The following is a 23512-nucleotide window of genomic DNA, read 5'->3' on the forward strand; positions in this document are numbered from 1 at the left end:
AGAAGAGTCAGCTGTGATCCGACCCACACGCCTCCTGGTCCTGGAGGAGAACAGGTCCTGGAGGGATGGGAGTTTTCAGCCAATAACCTTCTCAGCAGCACGTACCATGCGCTGCAGTCGGACTGTGGCACCGGGGAACCACATGGTGATTGACTCGAATGATGGCTGAGTAGAACTGCACCAGCATCTCGGTCGGCACCTTGAGTTTCTTCAGCTCCCGCAGAAAGTACATCCTGGGCCTTCTTGATAAGGGAGAGGATGGTCGGCTCCCACTTGAGGTCCTGGGTGATGGTGGTGCCCAAGAAACGGATGGATTCCACAAGGGAGACGAGGTTGGGAAAGTCAATCAGGGTGAGGGGGGATGGTGGGGATGTGACTTTCCTGAAGTCCAAGATCATCTCCACTGTTTTCTGGGCGTTCAGCTCCAGGTTGTTGAGGCTGCACCAGGACGGCAGCCGGTCCACCTCTCTCCCGTAGGCGGCCTCGTCACCATCCGAGATGAGCCCGATGAGGTTAGTGTCGTCTGCAAACTTCAGCAGCTTTACGGACTGGTGACTGGAGGTGCAGCAGTTTGTGTACAGGGAGAAGAGCCAGGGGGAAAGTACACAGCCCTGAGGAGTACCAGTGTTCGTGGTTCGACGGTCCGAGACAATCTTCCTCAGCCGCACGTGCTGTCTTCGGTCCGTCAGGAAGTCATTGATCCAACTGTAGAGGGAGTCGGGCACGCTGAGCTGGTAGAGCTTGTCTCGTAGCAGTCCAGGGAGGATGGTGTTGAAGGCAGAGCTGAAGTCCACAAATAGGATCCTGGCGTAGGTTCCTGGGGAGTCCAGATGCTCCAGGATGAAGTGGAGGGCCAGGTTCACTGCATCATCCACAGACCTGTTGGCTCTGGAGGCGAACTGCAGTGGGTCCGGGAGGGGGCGGTGATGTCCTTAAGGTGGGGCAGGACCAAGCGCTCAAAGGACTTCATGACCACAGACGTCAGCGCCACCGGCCTGCAGTCATTAAGTCCTGTGATCCGTGCTTTCTTGGGGACAGGGACGATGGTGGCGGTCTTGAAACAGGACGGCACGCGGCACAGCTCTAGAGAGGTGTTAAAACGGTCAGTGAAGACAGGAGCCAGCTGATCTGCGTAGTGCCTCAAGGTGGAGGGGGAGACACCGTCCGGCCCGCGGGCCTTCCGTGTGTTCATCTTCAAGAACTGCCGGCGTACATCCTCCACTGGGATGGAGAGGGAAGTCCTGTGATGTATATATAAAATAAAATCTCCTTCTCATCCTGGTGGGGTGATATCTGTGTCATCCTCAAGCTCAGGTCCTCTACCAGAGGCCTGGAAGTTTGAGGGTTCTACGCAGCATCTTGGCTGTTCCTAGAACTGCGCTCTTCTGGACTGAGGCTTCAGATGTTGTTCCTGGGATCTGTTGGAGCCACTCTCCCAGTTTGGGGGTTACTGCACCAAGCGCCCCCACTACCACGGGGACCACGCTAACCTTGACCCTTCCACATTCGTTCCAGCTGCTCTTTCAACCCTTGGTACTTCTCAAGTTTCTCGTGTTCCTTCTTCCTGATGTTGGCGTCAGCTGGGATTGCCACATTTATCACCACTACCATTTTCTGCTCTTTGTCCACCACCACTATGTCTGGTTGGTTAGCCAGAAGCTGTTTGTCAGTCTGGAAGCTGAAGTCCCACAGAACCTTGGCCCTGTTGTTCTCAGTCACCTTCTGTGGCATGGCCCATATATATATATATACTTAGTTGTTTAGTTCTGGTCCAGCACCCTCGTTGGTTTCTTAGTTACCATGGCCGCTGATTGTTATCACCTGCCTCTGATTAGTGGTCGGGACGCTCACCTGCTCCTGGTCACTAATCAGAGAGCTATTTATTCCTGCCTGGCGTCACATTCTGACTGGCAGTCTTGTTCGCAACATTTGTTTATTTTCTTGAGAGTTTAGAATGACTAGTTTCTTGCTCCGTCGTTAGCTAGTCTGTTGCTAAGTGTTAGCTAGTCTGTTGCTAAGCGTTGCCGTAGCTTCTCATGCCGTCCGCACCTTTTCCTTTGTTTGTATGTTTGCCTTGTTAGGGGAATAAATCCCATTCTTTACCTGCACACTGCTTCCTGATGACCTTCTGCATCTTGACTTCAAAATAAAAGCGCTGTGCTTTACGACACTAAGAAAATCAAAGTGTCTTACATTAAAAGTTAAAGTTAAAGTACCAATGATTGTCCCACACACACATGAGGTGTGGCCAAATTATTCTCTGCATTTGACCCATCACCCTTGATCACCCTCCACGATCATGCTTGGTCAAATATTTTTTGTAATGTAATCTGTGATATTTGCACCTAAATAAATGTTAGTACATCAGTTGAGGAATATAAAAGAATGCATTTTGTGGCAGATTGAAATAAAGTGTATATACCTACTCAGTGGCCTAGTGGTTAGAGTGTCCGCCCTGAGATCGGTAGGTTGTGAGTTCAAATCCCGGCCGAGTCATACCAAAGACTATAAAAATGGGACCCATTACCTCCCTGCTTGGCACTCAGCATCAAGGGTTGGAATTGGGGGTTAAATCACCAAAATGATTCCCGGGCGCGGCCACCGCTGCTGCCCACTGCTCCCCTCACCTCCCAGGGGGTGATCAAGGGTGATGGGTCAAATGCAGAGAATAATCTCGCCACACCTAGTGTGTGTGTGACAATCATTGGTACTTTAACTTTAACTTTAACTTTATTATTATTTCCTCAGTCACAGAATGTTTATCAGGCTGAATGTTACATTTTATTAATAGAGAAAGTAGAGACATGAACACCATTAACTTAGTTAGAAATATCACAGATTACGTTAACAAGCATCTTTGACTAAACATGGAAGTGTAGCTCCTCCTCTGAATGCAAGTGCTCCTACAGCAGGGATACAACTGATGTATTCCTACAAAATACAAAATCTGGCACAACACAAACACACTGTAGGAATTGTTATTTTTTTTGTCTTTAAAAGCATGTTTATGTCCTTTTTGTTGAGCTGTTTAAAAAAGCGTAGCGTCTAAAAAAAACATGTCGTTAAAGCAGACTAACTGTTCAGTTATGGTAATAAAAACTTAATAAACATCTCTCTTAAGTACATTCATAATGATGACAAATGATATTAACGCGATTATTTTTGAGTTACAATGAACAAAATGCAATTGATCGCAATTATATATTGTAATCATTATATATATATATATATATATATATATATATATATATATATATATATATATATATATATATATATATATATATATATATATATATATATATATATATTGTTGCGTTTTGGACCAGTTGTTCCTCCCAGGGAATTCAAGTCACAAGTCGCTCCCAAGCTCTTTACGACACTTAAAGCTGAGTTGAAAAACCACCAGAGACAGAATAGGTATTTTGTAATATATTTGCAAAGATTTGCAGATATACCTTCAGACCAGTCCAGCATAGAACAGTCAAATTGCACCCCTAAGATGGTCTGCCCCCCGAAACACCCTCTCCCCTCTTAAGTCCCTGGCAGTCCTGTGTCTCTAGCCAAAACAAATGCTTATTATCGCTCCTTCTTACATTCCAAAGCCTCAAGGTTAACACACACAGTTTACTTGCAGACAGAGCGGCAAGAGAAGAAATTAGAAAACACGAGCTGTTTTCAAATATGACTATGAAACAAAAGAAGTAACACTCAAATTCGGACACATGCAAACATTCGCCCCCGACAATATATATATATATATATATATATATATATATATATATATATATATATATATAATTCATCAATCAAAGTCTACTTATATAGCCCTAAATCACGAGTGTCACAAAGGGCTATATATACATATATATATATATATATATATATATATATATATATATATATATATTAGAGATGCGCGGATAGGCAATTATTTCATCCGCAACCGCATCAGAAAGTCGTCAACCATCCGCAATCCACCCGATGTAACATTTGATCAGAACCGCATCCGCCCGCATCCGCCCGTTGTTATATATCTAATATAGACGATGCAAGGCATTAGTGAGGTTATAAAGCTTTTGCCTGTTAAAGAAAGGAGACTGATCCAATGCAGCACAGACATTCGCGTGCCACGCTGTCACGACCCAGACGCACACCAGTGCGCAATCATATGGGAGCCGCGCTGAGCGCACCTCCAAGCGCGTCTCGCTGCCGGCGACGGCCGCGAATGAGCCCGACGCTCCAGCGCCATCCATTTTCAGGGCTAGTTGATTCGGCAGGTGGGTTGTTACACACTCCTTAGCGGGTTCCAACTTCCATGGCCACCGTCCTAGCTGCTGTCTATATCAACCAGGGTGAGCCCCACCCCTTTCGTGAGCGCACTGCGCGCGGAGTGACCCCTGTTACGCGCCCCCGGCAACAGGGGTGGCGGGCAGGTAAGCTGCGCGGGCGGAGCGCGCGGAGTGACCCCTGTTACGAGCCCCCGGCCACGGGGGTGGCGGGCAGGTAAGCTGCTTACCTGCTGCGCGTGACGCCGGCCGCGGCGAAGGCGGACGAGGCGGGGTGTCGGTGCGGTGGGCGCGGTGGTGACCCTGGACGTGCGTCGGGCCCTTCTCGCGGATCGCCTCAGCTACGGCTCCCGGTGGGGCCCTCTCGGGGGAAGGGGCCTCGGTCCCGGACCCCGGCGAGGCGTCACTTCTCCGCTCAGTAAAAGTGTCCATCTCTTTTTCTTTTTTTTCTTCTGTTGTGGCATATGCTGCAGGTGCCTGCTCGTTTTTCGTATGTGGGTAACAACATTTAACTATGTATATATATTTCCCAATTGGTTTAACTGCCACCCGCCTGAATCTATTTAAAATCAAAAACATTTTTATTTCAAGCACCCGACCCGACCCGACCCGACCCGACCCGCGGATAAAATCTAATTTTTTTTAATTTCATCCGCGCATCTCTAATATATATATATATATATATATATATATATATATACATATATATATATATATATATATATATATATATATATATATATATATATATATATATATATATATATACATATATATAAATATATATATAAATGGTAGAAATGGATGGATGAATTTGTGTGTGTGTGTGTGTGTGTGTGTGTGTGTGTGTGTGTGTGTGTGTGTGTGTGTGTGTGTGACTAATGTATGTAATGTCATGAATGTATTCATGTACTAAATATTGTTAGTGTATGTAGTCTATGAAATACAAAAAAGTGTTTATATTTCTGTTGTTTATTTCGAGGCTAAAACGTGCAAGTTTGTACTTCCATGTTGTTGTGACATGCGCCTAATTGATGCTCTTTTTGTTTTTCACAAAATATAAATGAATATGTGGTGTACATATAAATATTTGACTTTGTACCTGAATAAATCACATAAATCACTCAATAGGAACATGCAGCCTTAACATCCACCCGCAGGGGGCAGCATCCAGCCGCCATACTGTAAAATAACATGTATTATCAAAACTATATATATATATATATATATATATATATATATATATATATATATATATATATATATATATATATATATATATATATATATATATATATACGTGTGTTGAAAATACTATTTATTTTGTATTATAACATGTAGAAAGTACTTCTAAAAGTAATACTATCACTAAGCAGTACAAGTAAAAAGTACTTCTTTAGTAAATATATTACTAGCACTAGGCAGTACAAGTGGAAAGTACTTATGTTTTAAATCTAATATTGGCACTAAGCAGTACAAGTAGAAAGTACTACTATAGTGAATATAATACTAGCACTAAACAATACAAGTAAAAAGTACTTTAATTTAAATATAATACGAACACTAGGCAGTACAAGTAGAAATTACTTCTATTGTAAATCTAATATTGGCACTAAGCAGTACAAGTAGAAATTTCTACTTGTACTGCCTAGTATTCGTATTATATTTAAATGTAAGTACTTTCTACTTGTACTGCTTAGTGCTAGTAATATATTTTCTATAGAAGTAATTTCTACTTGTACTGCCTAGTGTTCGTATTATATTTAAATTAAAGTACTTTTTACTCGTACTGCTTAGTGCTAGTAATATATTTACTTTAGAAGTACTTTCTACTCGTACTGCTTAGAGCTAGCATTATATTCACAATAGTAGTACTTAAGTACTACTATAGTGAATATAATATATAGTAGTACTATATATATTCACTATAGTAGTACTTAAGTACTACTATATTCACTATAGTAGTACTTAAGTACTACTATAGTGAATATAATACTAGCACTAAACAATTCATTATAGTAGTACTTAAGTACTACTATAGTGAATATAATACTAACACTAAACAATACAAGTAAAAAGTACTTTAATTTAAATATAATGCGAACACTAGGCGGTACAAGTAGAAAGTACTACTATTGTGAATATAATGCTAGCTCTAAGCAGTACGAGTAGAAAGTACTTCTAAAGTAAATACATTACTTTAGTAGTACTTAAGTACTACTATATTCACTATAGTAGTACTTAAGTACTACTATAGTGAATAAAATATATAGTAGTACTATATATATTCACTATAGTAGTACTTAAGTACTACTATAGTGAATATAATACTAGCACTAAACAATTCACTATAGTAGTACTTAAGTACTACTATAGTGAATATAATATATAGTAGTACTATATATATTCACTATAGTAGTACTTAAGTACTACTATATTCACTATAGTAGTACTTAAGTACTACTATAGTGAATATAATACTAGCACGAAACAATACAAGTAAAAAGTACTTTAATTCAAATATAATGTGAACACTAGGCAGTACAAGTAGAAAGTACTACTATTGTGAATATAATGCTAACTCTAAGCAGTACGAGTAGAAAGTACTTCTAAAGTAAATATATTACTTTAGTAGTACTTAAGTACTACTATATTCACTATAGTAGTACTTAAGTACTACTATAGTGAATATAATATATAGTAGTACTATATATATTCACTTTAGTTGTACTTAAGTACTACTATGTTCACTATAGTAGTACTTAAGTACTACTATAGTGAATATAATACTAGCACTAAACAATTCACTATAGTAGTACTTAAGTACTACTATAGTGAATATAATATATAGTAGTACTATATATATTCACTATAGTAGTACTTGAGTACTACTATTAATACTCAAGTACTACTATAGTGAATATAATACTAGCACTAAACAACTCACTATAGTAGTACTTAAGTACTACTATAGTGAATATAATATATAGTAGTACTATATATATTCACTATAGTAGTACTTAAGTACTACTATATTCACTATAGTAGTACTTAAGTACTACTATAGTGAATATAATACTAGCACTAAACAATTCACTATAGTAGTACTTAAGTACTACTATAGTGAATATAATATATAGTAGTACTATATATATTCACTATAGTAGTACTTAAGTACTACTATACTCACTATAGTAGTACTTAAGTACTACTATAGTGAATATAATACTAGCACTAAACAATACAAGTAAAAAGTACTTTGATTTAAATATAATGCGAACACTAGGCAGTACAAGTAGAAAGTACTACTATTGTGAATATAATGCTAGCTCTAAGCAGTACGAGTAGAAAGTACTTCTAAAGTAAATATATTACTTTAGTAGTACTTAAGTACTACTATATTCACTATAGTAGTACTTAAGTACTACTATAGTGAATATAATATATAGTAGTACTATATATATTCACTATAGTAGTACTTAAGTACTACTATATTCACTATAGTAGTACTTAAGTACAACTATAGTGAATATAATACTAGCACTAAACAATTCACTATAGTAGTACTTAAGTACTACTATAGTGAATATAATATATAGTAGTACTATATATATTCACTATAGTAGTACTTAAGTACTACTATATTCACTATAGCAGTACTTAAGTACTACTATAGTGAATATAATACTAGCACTAAACAATTCACTATAGTAGTACTTAAGTACTACTATAGTGAATATAATATATAGTAGTACTATAGATATTCACTATAGTAGTACTTAAGTACTACTATATTCACTATAGTAGTACTTAAGTACTACTATTGTGAATATAATGCTAGCTCTAAGCAGTACGAGTAGAAAGTACTTCTAAAGTAAATATATTACTTTAGTAGTACTTAAGTACTACTATATTCACTATAGTAGTACTTAAGTACTACTATAGTGAATATAATATATAGTAGTACTATATATATTCACTATAGTAGTACTTAAGTACTACTATGTTCACTATAGTAGTACTTAAGTACTACTATAGTGAATATAATACTAGCACTAAACAATTCACTATAGTAGTACTTAAGTACTACTATAGTGAATATAATATATAGTAGTACTATATATATTCACTATAGTAGTACTTAAGTACTACTATATTCACTATAGTAGTACTTAAGTACTACTATAGTGAATATAATACTAGCACTAAACAATACAAGTAAAAAGTACTTTAATTTAAATATAATGCAAACACTAAGCAGTACAAGTAGAAAGTACTTCTAAAGTAAATATATTACTTTAGTAGTACTTAAGTACTACTATATTCACTATAGTAGTACTTAAGTACTACTATAGTGAATATAGTATATATAGTAGTACTATATATATTCACTATAGTAGTACTTGAGTACTACTATGTTCACTATAGTAGTACTTAAGTACTACTATAGTGAATATAATACTAGCACTAAACAATTCACTATAGTAGTACTTAAGTACTACTATAGTGAATATAATATATAGTAGTACTATATATATTCACTATAGTAGTACTTAAGTACTACTATATTCACTATAGTAGTACTTAAGTACTACTATAGTGAATATAATACTAGCACTAAACAATACAAGTAAAAAGTACTTTAATTTAAATATAATGCGAACACTAGGCAGTACAAGTAGAAAGTACTACTATTGTGAATATAATGCTAGCTCTAAGCAGTACGAGTAGAAAGTACTTCTAAAGTAAATATATTACTTTAGTAGTACTTAAGTACTACTATATTCACTATATTAGTACTTAAGTACTACTATAGTGAATATAATATATAGTAGTACTACATATATTCACTATAGTAGTACTTAAGTACTACTATATTCACTATAGTAGTACTTAAGTACTACTATAGTGAATATAATACTAGCACTAAACAATTCACTATAGTAGTACTTAAGTACTACTATAGTGAATATAATATATAGTAGTACTATATATATTCACTATAGTAGTACTTAAGTACTACTATATTCACTATAGTAGTACTTAAGTACTACTATAGTGAATATAATACTAGCACTAAACAATACAAGTAAAAAGTACTTTGATTTAAATATAATGCGAACACTAGGCAGTACAAGTACTATTGTGAATATAATGCTAGCTCTAAGCAGTACGAGTAGAAAGTACTTCTAAAGTAAATATATTACTAGCACTAAGCAGTACGAGTAAAAAGTACTTTAATTTAAATATAATACGAACACTAGGCAGTACAAGTAGAAATTACTTCTATAGTAAATATATTACTAGCACTAAGCAGTACAAGTAGAAAGTACTTACATTTAAATATAATGCGAATACTAGGCAGTACAAGTAGAAAATACTTATATTAAAAATATAACACGAAAGTAAAAAGTACTTCTATTGTGTGTATATAATACTAGCACTAAGTAGTACAAGTAGAAAGTACTTATATTGTAACTATGCTACTAGCACTAGGCAGTAGAAATAGAAAGTACTTCTGTTGCAAATATAATAGTTGCATAATAGCAGTACTGTACTGTACATATATTATGTATTTGTTCACACGGAAGATGCAAAACACTACAAGTATGTGTATTTTAAGATGAATATACTGTATGACTGTATGTGTGATGGTATGGGGGTGTATTAGTACCCAAGACATGGGTAACTTACACATCTGTGAAGGCACCATTAATGCTGAAAGGTACATACAGGTTTTGGAGCAACATACGTTGCCATCCGAGCAACGTTATCATGGACGCCCCTGCTTATTTCAGCAAGACGATGCCAACAGCGTGGCTTCATAGTAAAATAGTGCGGTTACTAGACTGGCCTGCCTGTAGTCCAGACCATTGAAAATGTGTTAAGGCTAAAAAAAAATCAGAAGGGAGACTGTTAAATAAATTCATTAAAAAAAATAAAATAAAATAAAAAATAAAATTAAAAAATTAAAAAAATATTTTAAAAATATTTAAAAAAAATAAAAAGAAAGAAAAAAGAAAGAAAAAAAGCTGGCACAAGTGGCAAAAAAGGACTGATAAAGTTGAGGAATGCTCATCAAAGACTTATTTGGAACGTCCCACTGGTGAACAGGCTAATTGGGAACAGGTGGGTGCCATGATTGGGTATAAAAGCAGCTTCCATGAAAATGCTCAGTCGTTCACAAACAAGGACGGGGCGAGGGTCACCACTTTGTCAACAAATGCCTGAGCAAATTGTTTAAGAACAACATTTCTCAACCAGCCATTGCAAGGAATTTAGGGATTTCACCATCTACGCTCCGTAATATCATCAAAAGTGTGTGGAGAAATCACTGCACGTAAGCGGCAAGGCCGAAAACCAACATTGAATGCCCGTGACCTTCGATCCCTCAGGCGGTACTATATCAAAAAGCGACATCGGTGTGTAAAGGATATCACCACATGGGCTCAGGGACACTTCAGAAAACCACTGTCAGTAACCACAGTTGGTCTCTACATCTGTAACTCTACTATGCAAAGTAAAAGCCATTTATCAACAACACCCAGAAACGCTTCGCTGGGCCCGAGCTCATCTAAGATGGACTGATGCAAAGTGGAAAAGTGTTCTGTTGGTCTGACGGGTCCACATTTGAAATTGTTCTTGGAATCTGTGGACGTCGTGTCCTCAGGACCAAAGAGGAAAAAGAACCATCCGGATTGTTCTAGGTGCAAAGTGTAAAAGCCAGCATGTGTGATGGTATGGGGGTGTATTAGTGCCCAAGACATGGGTAACTTACACATCTGTGAAGGCACCATTAATGCTGAAAGGTACATACAGGTTTTGGAGCAACATATGTTGCCATCCGAGCAACGTTGTCATGGACGCCCCTGCTTATTTCAGCAAGACGATGCCAACAGCGTGGCTTCATAGTAAAATAGTGCGGGTACTAGACTGGCCTGCCTGTAGTCCAGACCATTGAAAATGTGTTAAGGCTAAAAAAAAAATCAGAAGGGAGACTGTTAAATAAATTCTTTAAAAAAAATAAATAAATAAAAAATAAAAATAGAAAAATAAAAAATATATTTTAAAAATATTAAAAAAAAAAAAAAAAAAAAAAAAAAAAAGACTGTTGAACAACTTAAGCTGTACATCAAGCAAGAATGGGAAAGAATTCCACTTCAAAAATGTGTCTCCTCAGTTCCCAAACCTTTACTGAGTGTTGTTAAAAGGAAAGGCCATGTAACACACTGGTAAAAATGCCCATCTGACAACTAAATTCTAAGTTAAGGATTATTTGCAAAAAAAAAAAGAAGTTTCCCAGTTCGAACATGAAATATCTTGTCTCTGCAAGGATTCGCAAATCATTGTATAGGGACAAGCTGTTACGATGCTGGCGAGGAGGCATGATTATGCCGATTGTTTTTCCGGTGAAGACAGCAGGAACTCCAGAGACAGCATGCAGGTAGGACAAATGATTTATTTGTATAAATCATACACGAAAATAGAAACCAACAAAACAAGCGAACACAAGGAGAGCGTGCCTAGCACAAGGAAAGCTAACGGAATAGCACACACAGGGAAGGCATAAGGCAACGCTTAGCTTACGGACACAAGGAATAAACGTGACAGTTGCGTAAAGCAAACAAAAGCACCAGGCTGAGTGACGGGAAATAGCAGGACTAAATAACTCTCTGATTAGTGCCCGGGAACAGGTGTGAGTCCCGAACACTAATCAGATGCAGGCGAAAACAATCAGTAACCATGACAACACAAAACAGGAGTGCTGAAACATAACTTATATCACAAGTGACTCAAAACCCAAAATAAACTATGATCCAACACCAGATCATAACAGTACCCCCCTCCTATGGGACAGATTCCAGATGTCCCCAAAACAATAAACCCCAGACCAAGTCCAAATTCTCGGGTGGGCGGAGGGGAGACTTGGCGGAGGGTCGCCTGGTCAAATGTCCCCAAATCCACCGGGGACGAGTCAGGTGGCGGCGGAGAGTGGAACGGCGCTGCAGCAGGCGAAGCGGTCTACCACGGAACGACCACATTAGCGGCCGCCGAGAAGGCGGGCGTGAGTGACGCCAGAACCTCAGCAGGAAGGAAGTTCTACACCCAAGTCCTTGGCTTCGCTGCTCTTGATGCAAAAATCGTCCCTGTACTGGCCACAGAGGGCGCCTTGTTCCGGCACCTGATGGCTGCCAGTGCAACCGGCCAGCCGGTGGCGATGACGCAGGAGATGAGGGCGGTGTCGTGGGATGGCCCGCCGGAGACCAGGAAGACAGAGGCACCTCTGGAGCTTGAGCGGCGGGCGAAGGAGGCTCCCACGGTACTGCCAGCCGTGGAGCAGGAACTGACGTGGGAACCAGTCGAGGAGCAGGAACTGGCGTGGGAACCAGTCGCGGAGCAGGAACTGGCGTGGGAACCAGTCGCGGAGCAGGAACTGAAACTGGAGCCACACGAGGAGCAGGAACTGGAACTGGAGCCACACGAGGAGCAGGAACTGGAACTGGAGCCACACGAGGAGCAGGAACTGGAACTGGTGCCACACGAGGAGCAGGAACTGGAACTGGAGCCACACGAGGAGCAGGAACTGGAACTGGTGCCACACGAGGAGCAGGAACTGGAACCACACGAGGAGTAGGAACTGGAACCACACGAGGAGCAGGAACTGGAACTGGAGCCACAGAAGGAGCAGGAACTGGAACTGGTGCCACACGAGGAGCAGGAACTGGAACCACACGAGGAGTAGGAACTGGAACCACACGAGGAGCAGGAGCAGGAACTGGAACTGGTGCCACACGAGGAGCAGGAACTGGAACTGGAACCTCACGAGGAGCAGGAACTGGAACTGGAGCTACACGAGGAGCAGGAACTGGAACTGGTGCCACACGAGGAGCAGGACCTGGAACCACACGAGGAGTAGGAACTGGAACCACACGAGGAGCAGGAGCAGGAGCAGGAACTGGAACTGGTGCCACACGAGGAGCAGGAACTGGAACTGGTGCCACACGAGGAGCAGGAACTGGAACCACACGAGGAGTAGGAACTGGAACCACACGAGGAGCAGGAGCAGGAACTGGAACTGGTGCCACACGAGGAGCAGGAACTGGAACTGGAACCTCACGAGGAGCAGGAACTGGAACTGGAGCCACACGAGGAGCAGGAACTGGAACTGGTGCCACACGAGGAGCAGGAACTGGAACCACACGAGGAGTAGGAACTGGAACCACACGAGGAGCAGGAACTGGAACTGGAGCCACACGAGGAGCAGGAACTGGTGCCACACGAGGAGCAGGAACTGGAACTGGAGCTACACGAGGAGCAGGAACTGGAACTGGTGCCACACGAGGAGCAGGAACTGGAACCACACGAGGAGTAGGAACTGGAACCACACGAGGAGCAGGAACTGGAACTGGAGCCACACGAGGAGCAGGAACTGGTGCCACACGAGGAGCAGGAACTGGAACCACACGAGGAGTAGGAACTGGAACCACACGAGGAGCAGGAGCAGGAACTGGAACTGGTGCCACACGAGGAGCAGGAACTGGAACTGGAACCTCACGAGGAGCAGGAACTGGAACTGGAGCCACACGAGGAGCAGGAACTGGAACTGGTGCCACACGAGGAGCAGGAACTGGAACCACACGAGGAGTAGGAACTGGAACCACACGAGGAGCAGGAACTGGAACTGGAGCCACACGAGGAGCAGGAACTGGAACTGGTGCCACACGAGGAGCAGGAACTGGAACCACACGAGGAGTAGGAACTGGAACCACACGAGGAGCAGGAGCAGGAACTGGAACTGGTGCCACACGAGGAGCAGGAACTGGAACTGGAACCTCACGAGGAGCAGGAACTGGAACTGGAGCTACACGAGGAGCAGGAACTGGAACTGGTGCCACACGAGGAGCAGGAACTGGAACCACACGAGGAGTAGGAACTGGAACCACACGAGGAGCAGGAGCAGGAACTGGAACTTGTGCCACACGAGGAGCAGGAACTGGAACTGGTGCCACACGAGGAGCAGGAACTGGAACCACACGAGGAGTAGGAACTGGAACCACACGAGGAGCAGGAGCAGGAACTGGAACTTGTGCCACACGAGGAGCAGGAACTGGAACTGGTGCCACACGAGGAGCAGGAACTGGAACCACACGAGGAGTAGGAACTGGAACCACACGAGGAGCAGGAACTGGAACTGGTGCCACACGAGGAGCAGAAACTGGAACTGGAACCTCACGAGGAGCAGGAACTGGAACTGGAACCTCACGAGGAGCAGGAACTGGAACTGGAGCTACACGAGGAGCAGGAACTGGAGCCACACGAGGAGCAGGAACTGGAACTGGAGCCACACGAGGAGCAGGAAACAAAAGCACCAGGCTGAGTGACGGGAAAAAGCAGGACTAAATAACTCTCTGATTAGTGCCCGGGAACAGGTGTGAGTCCCGAACACTAATCAGATGCATGCTGATGTCAGACATGATGTGATGAAGGTTCCGGAAGACTGAAAGATGGCGTCGGAGCTAAAATGGCCGCATTCCTCTTTTCTTCTTCAAACAAACAACACACTGGGTGGGCGGGCCAGGAGGTCACATGACTTCTTCTTTCTGTGTGTGTGTGTGTGTGTGTGTGTGTGTGTGTGTGTGTGTGTGTGTGTGTGTGTGTGTGTGTGTGTGTGTGTGTGTGTGTGTGTGTGTGTGTCCTAGCCACAAACAAAGGGATTGTGCAGCTTGTGTAACATGTTTTTGATCATAATCAGGAAACACGTGTGACCCCGCCCTCGTCTGGCTTCTACCCCCCCCCCACCCACCCACCGCCACACACACACACACACACACACACACACACACACACACACACACACACACACACTTCACAGGAGTGTCAGGTTGAGGTGTTGCGTAACGTCGGCTCCACTTGGCGTGGGACCTGGCTGGTCCGCACGAGTTCAACAAGTCAACTTCTGGACTGGAGTGTAAGTTGATGTTGTTGTCATTTTATATGTGAACGATGGAGTCATACCAAAGACTATAAAAATGGGAGCCGTTACCTCCCTGCTTGGCACTCAGCATCAAGGGTTGGAATTGGGGGTTAAATCACCAAAAATGATTCCCGGGCGTGGCCACCGCTGCTGCTCACTGCTCCCCTCACCTCCCAGGGGGGTGAACAAGGGTGATGGGTCAAATGCAGAGGACACATTTCACCACACCTAGTGTGTGTGTGTGACTATCATTGGTACTTTAACTTAACTTAACTTTAATGTTGGTTGTTGTGCTTCCAAGTGGGAATCAAACACCAACCTCAGTCATTGATCATTAGTAGAGTCATTCATAATTAGTAGTCATTCATAATTAGTAGAGTCATTGATCATTAGTAGAGTCATTGATCATTAGTAGAGTCATTCATAATTAATAGTCATTCATAATTAGTAGAGTCATTGATCATTAGTAGAGTCATTCATAATTAGTAGTCATTCATAAATAGCAGTCATTGATCATTAGTAGAGTCATTGATCATTAGTAGAGTCATTGATCAATAGTAGAGTCATTGATCATTAGTAGAGTCATTGATCATTAGTAGAGTCATTGATAATTAGTAGTCATTCATAATTAGTAGTCATTGATCATTAGTAGAGTCATTGATCATTAGTAGAGTCATTGATCATTAGTAGTCATTGATCATTAGAGTCATTGATCATTAGTAGTCATTCATTATTAGTAGTGTCATTGATCATTAGTAGAGTCATTAATATTTAGTAGTCATTGATCATTAGTAGAGTCATTGATAATTAGCAGTCATTCATAAATAGTAGAGTCATTGATCATTAGTAAAGTCATTGATAATTAGTAGAGTCATTCATAATTAATAGTCATTCATAATTAGTAGAGTCATTGATCATTAGTAGAGTCATTCATAATTAGTAGTCATTCATAAATAGCAGTCATTGATCATTAGTAGAGTCATTGATCATTAGTAGAGTCATTGATCATTAGTAGAGTCATTAATATTTAGTAGTCATTGATCATTAGTAGAGTCATTGATAATTAGCAGTCATTCATAAATAGTAGAGTCATTGATCATTAGTAGAGTCATTGATCATTAGTAGAGTCATTCATAATTAATAGTCATTCATAATTAGTAGAGTCATTGATCATTAGTAGAGTCATTCATAATTAGTAGTCATTCATAAATAGCAGTCATTGATCATTAGTAGAGTCATTGATCATTAGTAGAGTCATTGATCAATAGTAGAGTCATTGATCATTAGTAGAGTCATTGATCATTAGTAGAGTCATTGATAATTAGTAGTCATTCATAATTAGTAGTCATTGATCATTAGTAGAGTCATTGATCATTAGTAGAGTCATTGATCATTAGTAGTCATTGATCATTAGAGTCATTGATCATTAGTAGTCATTCATTATTAGTAGTGTCATTGATCATTAGTAGAGTCATTAATATTTAGTAGTCATTGATCATTAGTAGAGTCATTGATAATTAGCAGTCATTCATAAATAGTAGAGTCATTGATCATTAGTAAAGTCATTGATAATTAGTAGTCATTCATAATTAGTAGAGTCATTGATCATTAGTAGAGTCATTGGTATTTAGTAGTCATTGATCATTAGTAGAGTCATTGATGATTAGTAGTCATTGATCATTAGTAGTCATTGATCATTAGTAGAGTCATTGATCATTAGTAGTCATTGATCATTAGAGTCATTGATAATTAGTAGTCATTCATTATTAGTAGAGTCATTGATCATTAGTAGAGTCATTAATATTTAGTAGTCATTGATCATTAGTAGAGTCATTGATAATTAGTAGTCATTCATAATTAGTAGAGTCATTGATCATTAGTAGAGTCATTCATAATTAGGAGTCATTCATAAATAGTAGAGTCATTAATCATTAGTAAAGTCATTGATAATTAGTAGTCATTCATAATTAGTAGAGTCATTGATCATTAGTAGAGTCATTGATCATTAGTAGTCATTTATCATTAGAGTCATTGATCATTAGTAGTCATTCATTATTAGTAGAGTCATTGATCATTAGTAGAGTCATTAATATTTAGTAGTCATTGATCATTAGTAGAGTCATTGATAATTAGCAGTCATTCATAAATAGTAGAGTCATTGATCATTAGTAAAGTCATTGATAATTAGTAGTCATTCATAATTAGTAGAGTCATTGATCATTAGTAGAGTCATTGGTATTTAGTAGTCATTGATCATTAGTAGAGTCATTGATGATTAGTAGTCATTGATCATTAGTAGTCATTGATCATTAGTAGAGTCATTGATCATTAGTAGTCATTGATAATTAGTAGTCATTCATTATTAGTAGAGTCATTGATCATTAGTAGAGTCATTAATATTTAGTAGTCATTGATCAATAGTAGAGTCATTGATAATTAGTAGTCATTCATAAATAGTAGAGTCATTGATCATTAGTAAAGTCATTGATAATTAGTAGTCATTCATAATTAGTAGAGTCATTGATCCTTAGTAGAGTCATTGGTATTTAGTAGTCATTGATCATTAGTAGAGTCATTGATATTTAGTAATCATTGATCATTAGTAGAGTCATTGATATTTAGTAGTCATTGATCATTACAGTCATTGATAGTTAGTAGTCATTGACCATTAGTAGAGTCATGGATAATTAGTCGAGTCATTGATAATTGGTAGAGTTATTAATCATTACTAAAGTCATTGATAATTAGTAGAGTCATTGATCATTAGTAATCATTGATCATTAGTAGAGTTATTGATCATTAGCAGAGTTATTGATCGTTAGTAGAGTCATTGATAATTAGTAGAGTCATTGATAATTAGTAGTCATTGATCATTTGTAGAGTCATTGATCATTAGTAGAGTCATTAATCATTAGTAGAGTCATTGATCATTAGTAAAGTCAATGATAATTAGTAGTCATTGATCATTAGAGGAGTCATTGATAATTAATAGAGTTATTGATAATTAGTAGAGTCATTGATCATTAGTAGAGTTATTGATAATTTGTAGAGTCATTGATCATTAGTAGAGTTATTGATCATTAGTAGAGTCATTGATCATTAGTAGAGTTATTGATCATTAGTAGAGTCATTGATCATTAGTAGTCATTGATCATTAGTAGAGTTATTGATCATTAGTAGAGCTATTGATCGTTAGTAGAGTCATTGATAATTAGTAGTCATTGATCATTTGTAGAGTCATTGATCATTAGTAGAGTCATTAATCATTAGTAGAGTCATTGATCATTAGTAGAGTCATTGATCAATGATAAAGTCATTGATCATTAGTAGAGTCATTGATAATTAGTAGAGTTATTGATAATTAGTAAAGTCATTGATCATTAGTAGAGTTATTGATAATTAGTAGAGTCATTGATCATTAGTAGAGTTATTGATCATTAGTAGAGTCATTGATCATTAGTAGTCATTGATCATTAGTAGAGTTATTGATCATTAGTAGAGCTATTGATCGTTAGTAGAGTCATTGATAATTAGTAGTCATTGATCATTTGTAGAGTCATTGATCATTAGTAGAGTCATTAATCATTAGTAGAGTCATTGATCATTAGTAGAGTCATTGATCAATGATAAAGTCATTGATCATTAGTAGAGTCATTGATAATTAGTAGAGTTATTGATAATTAGTAAAGTCATTGATCATTAGTAGAGTTATTGATAATTAGTAGAGTCATTGATCATTAGTACAGTTATTAATCATTAGTAGAGTCATTGATCATTAGTAGAGTTATTGATCATTAGTAGAGTCATTGATCATTAGTAGTCATTGATCATTAGCAGAGTTATTGATCATTAGTAGAGTCATTGATCATTAGTAGTCATTGATCAGTTGTAGAGTTATTGATCATTAGTAGTCATTGATAATTAGTGGAGTCATTAATCATTAGTAGAGGCATTGATCATTAGGAGTCATTGATTATTTGTAGAGTTATTGATCATTAGTGGAGTCATTGATCATTTGTAGTCATTAATCATTAGTAGAGTAATTGATCATTAGTAAAGTCATTGATAATTAGTAGAGTTATTGATATTTAGTAGAGTCATTGCTCATTAGTAGAGTTATTGGTCATTCGTAGAGTCATTGATCATTAGTAGAGTTATTGAGCATTAGTAGAGTCATTGATCATTAGTAGAGTTATTGATAATTAGTAGAGTCATTGATCATTAGTAGAGTCATTGATAATTAGTAGAGTCATTGATAATTTGTAGAGTCATTGATTATTAGTAGTCATTGAACATTTGTAGAGTCATTGATCATTCGTAGAGTCATTAATCATTTGTAGAGTTATTGATCATTAGTAGAGTCATTGATAATTAGTAGTCATTGGCCATTAATAAAGTCATTGATGATTAGTAGTCATTCATAATTAGTAGAGTCATTGATAATTAGTAGAGTCATTAATCATTAGTAGAGTTATTGATCATTAGTAGAGTCATTGATCATTAGTAGTCATTGAACATTTGTAGAGTCATTGATCATTAGTAGAGTCATTAATCATGTCCACAGACAGGCCTATAGGAAACATCAAAAGGTCTACGCAAGATCTCTCGGGGAGGCACAGTCACAATTTTACTCCAACATAATCAACAAAAACCCTGGCAACTCTAAAACAGTCTTCTCTACCGTCAACTGCAACCACAAACCTCCAAACACCATAACACAACAGCGGATCAATGCAACACATACCTTGAGTTCTTCAGAACTATGGTAGACAACATCCGCTCCCTCCTTTCCGGCCCGGTCACTCAAATTGTCCCAACCATCGTCCCACTGCATCTGATCCCTAAACTCCTCTCATTTTCAAGAAATCTGCGTTCGAAGAACTCCGGCTTATTAGTGATTCCCAGAGCCCAACAAAAGTCTGCGGGCTATAGAGCGTTTTCTATTGGGGCTGCAGTAGTCCAGAGTCGGGACCCGGGGTGGACCGCTCGCCTGTGCATCGGTTGGGAAGATCTCTGCGCTGCTGACCCGTCTCCGCTCGGGATGGTTTCCTGCTGACCCCACTGTGGACTGGACTCTTACTGTTATGTTGGATCCACTATGGACTGGACTCTCACAATATTATGTCAGACCCACTCGACATCCATTGCATTCGGTCTCCTCTAAGCTTCTCATAGTCATTCACATCAAGGTCCCACTGGGGTGAGTTTTTCCTTGCCCTTATGTGGGCTCTGTACCGAGGATGTCGTTGTGGCTTGTGCAGCCCTTTGAGACACTTCTGATTTAGGGCTATATAAATAAACATTGATTGATTGATTGATCTTTCACCAGCACTACACAGCAAGAGATTGAGGACATTGTCAGAGGAATGAAACCCTCTACCTGTGCCCTGGACCCTCTTCCCACCACCCTAGTCAAAACCAACATCTGTACCATACGACCCCTGATTATCAACATCATCAACCTCTCTTTTCAGACCGGCCACATTCCATCAGCTCTTAAGACCGCCATCCTCACCCCTCTTCTTAAAAAACCCTCCCTCGACCCAGACACCCTCTCCAACTACAGGCCCATCTCAAACCTACCATTCCTCTCTAAAATACTGGAGAAAGTAGTCTCCTCACATCTTCAAACTCATCTCAAACTCAACAACATCAGCGAAAAATGTCAATCTGGTTTCCGTTCTGCCCATAGTACAGAAACCGCCCTGGTAAGGGTCACTAACGACCTCCTGATGGCGGCGTACGCCGGCTCCCCCTCTCTGTTAATCCTACTGGACCTTACAGCCGCATTTGACACTGTTGACCACAACATCTTAATCAGTCACCTTCAATCCACCATCAGTCTCAACAATACAGCACTGCAGTGGTTCAAGTCCTACATCTCCGGTCGGTCAGAATATGTCTCCCTGGGAGGTTCACATTCGCGCACCCTGCCTGTCACCTGCGGTGTACCCCAGGGATCTGTCTTCGGCCCCACCCTGTTCACCCTGTACCGGCTGTATCATCGGCAGGCATGGAATTTCCTTCCATTGCTATGCTGATGATACGCAGCTCTACCTGCAAACAATGCAAACCTCACCCTCATCTCCAACGCCCCTGTCCATTCTCACCACCTGCCTGGAGGAGATAAAGGCATGGATGAGCATCAACTTCCTGTAGCTCAATAGCTCAAAAACAGTGGTCATGAAAATAGGCACCCCACACCAGATCAACACATGCCCCAAAACCAGCATCACCTTCTCTGGACAGGACCTGCAACTCTCCCCAGTTGTCACCAACCTGGGAGTGAAAATGAACTCCCACCTCAACTTTGACACACCATCTCTGCAAAACCTCTTTCTTTCACCTCTGCAACATCTCAAGACGCCGGCCCTCACCCACCCCAGTGAAAGACTTGTCCACACCTTCATCTCCTCCAGTCTTGATTACTGCAACGCACTTCTCGTCAAAGAGCGCCCATTCTCAAATCACTCCACTGGCTCCCTATCGCATCCCGGACCCAATTCAAGATGAACCTGCTCACTCACCAATGCATCTACGGCAACACCCCCTCCTACCTCAAGGACCTAGTTTCCCCTCAACCTCCTACCCGCAACCTCCGCTCCTCAAACACTAACCTGCTCAAACCCATCAGGACAAAGCTACAATCTATGGGCCGCCGGGCTTTCCGCTCGACTGCTCCCCAAACTCTGGAACGTTCTCCCCGACCATCTTAGAGCACCACAGTCGGTCGACCGTTTAAGAAGGGACTAAAAACCCAACTTTTTAGCACAGCTTTTATCTAATTTCTCTGCCTTCTTGTTTTTAAATGCACTGCTTGCTTTATCCAGTGCTTTCATGCTTTTATTTCTGTTTGTATCTTTGTTTCTGTTTTTATTTCATAATTGTTATTTCTATTTTAATTTTGTATTATATATTCAAAGGCTGCCCTTTGTCACCGATTCTGTTCATAACTTTTATGGACAGAACTTCTAGGCACAGTCAAGGCGTTGAGGGGATCTGGTTTGGTGGCTGCAGGATTAGGTCTCTGCTTTTTGCAGATGATGTGGTCCTGATGGCTTCATCTGGCCAAGATCTTCAGCTCTCACTGGATCGGTTCGCAGCTGAGTGTGAAGCGACTGGGATGAGAATCAGCACTTCCAAGTCCGAGTCCATGGTTCTCGCCCGGAAAAGGGTGGAGTGCCATCTCCGGGTTGGGGAGGAGATCTTGCCCCAAGTGGAGGAGTTCAAGTACCTCGGAGTCTTGTTCACGAGTGAGGGAAGAGTGGATCGTGAGATCGACAGGCGGATCGGTGCGGCGTCTTCAGTAATGCGGACGCTGTATTGATCCGTTGTGGTGAAGAAGGAGCTGAGCCGGAAAGCAAAGCTCTCAATTTACCGGTCGATCTACGTTCCCATCCTCACCTATGGTCATGAGCTTTGGGTTATGACCGAAAGGACCAGATCACGGGTACAAGCGGCCGAAATGAGTTTCCTCCGCCGGGTGGCGGGGCTCTCCCTTAGAGATAGGGTGAGAAGCTCTGTCATCCGGGAGGAGCTCAAAGTAAAGCCGCTGCTCCTCCACATGGAGAGGAGCCAGATGAGGTGGTTCGGGCATCTGGTCAGGATGCCACCCGAACGCCTCCCTAGGGAGGTGTTTAGGGCACGTCCGACCGGTAGGAGGCCGCGGGGAAGACCCAGGACACGCTGGGAAGACTATGTCTCCCGGCTGGCCTGGGAAGGCCTCGGGGTCCCACAGGAAGAGCTGGACGAAGTGGCTGGGGAGAGGAAAGTCTGGGCTTCCCTGCTTAGGCTGCTGCCCCCGCGACCCGACATCGGATAAGCGGAAGAAGATGGAGATGGATGGATGGATAAAGTGCGTTAAAAATGTAATTCATTATTATTATTGTTATAAGCAGGCAGCTGACGCCAGCCAGAAGAAGCAGAAGATCTGCTGACCAACACCACAAGAACTTCTCTCCAACTTCATGCAGACCACAAAGTCCATTCAGTCCAGCAGCTCACTGACTCCATGTGAGTCTGGGGAATCACCTTTTACGTTGTTATGGAACACACACACACACACACACACACACACACACACACACACACACACACACACACACACACACACACACACACACACACACACAAAGGGCAATCAGCCTTAATTGAGGGCATTTCCTGTTTGCTGTTTGCTCTTTGACACATGTTTCCATGACATCCAGACCACCACACACTCTTTTTTATATTGTATATTGTTGATGTA

Source organism: Nerophis lumbriciformis, linkage group LG02 (genome assembly GCF_033978685.3).
Source record: "Nerophis lumbriciformis linkage group LG02, RoL_Nlum_v2.1, whole genome shotgun sequence".
Classification (NCBI taxonomy): Eukaryota; Metazoa; Chordata; class Actinopteri; order Syngnathiformes; family Syngnathidae; genus Nerophis; species Nerophis lumbriciformis.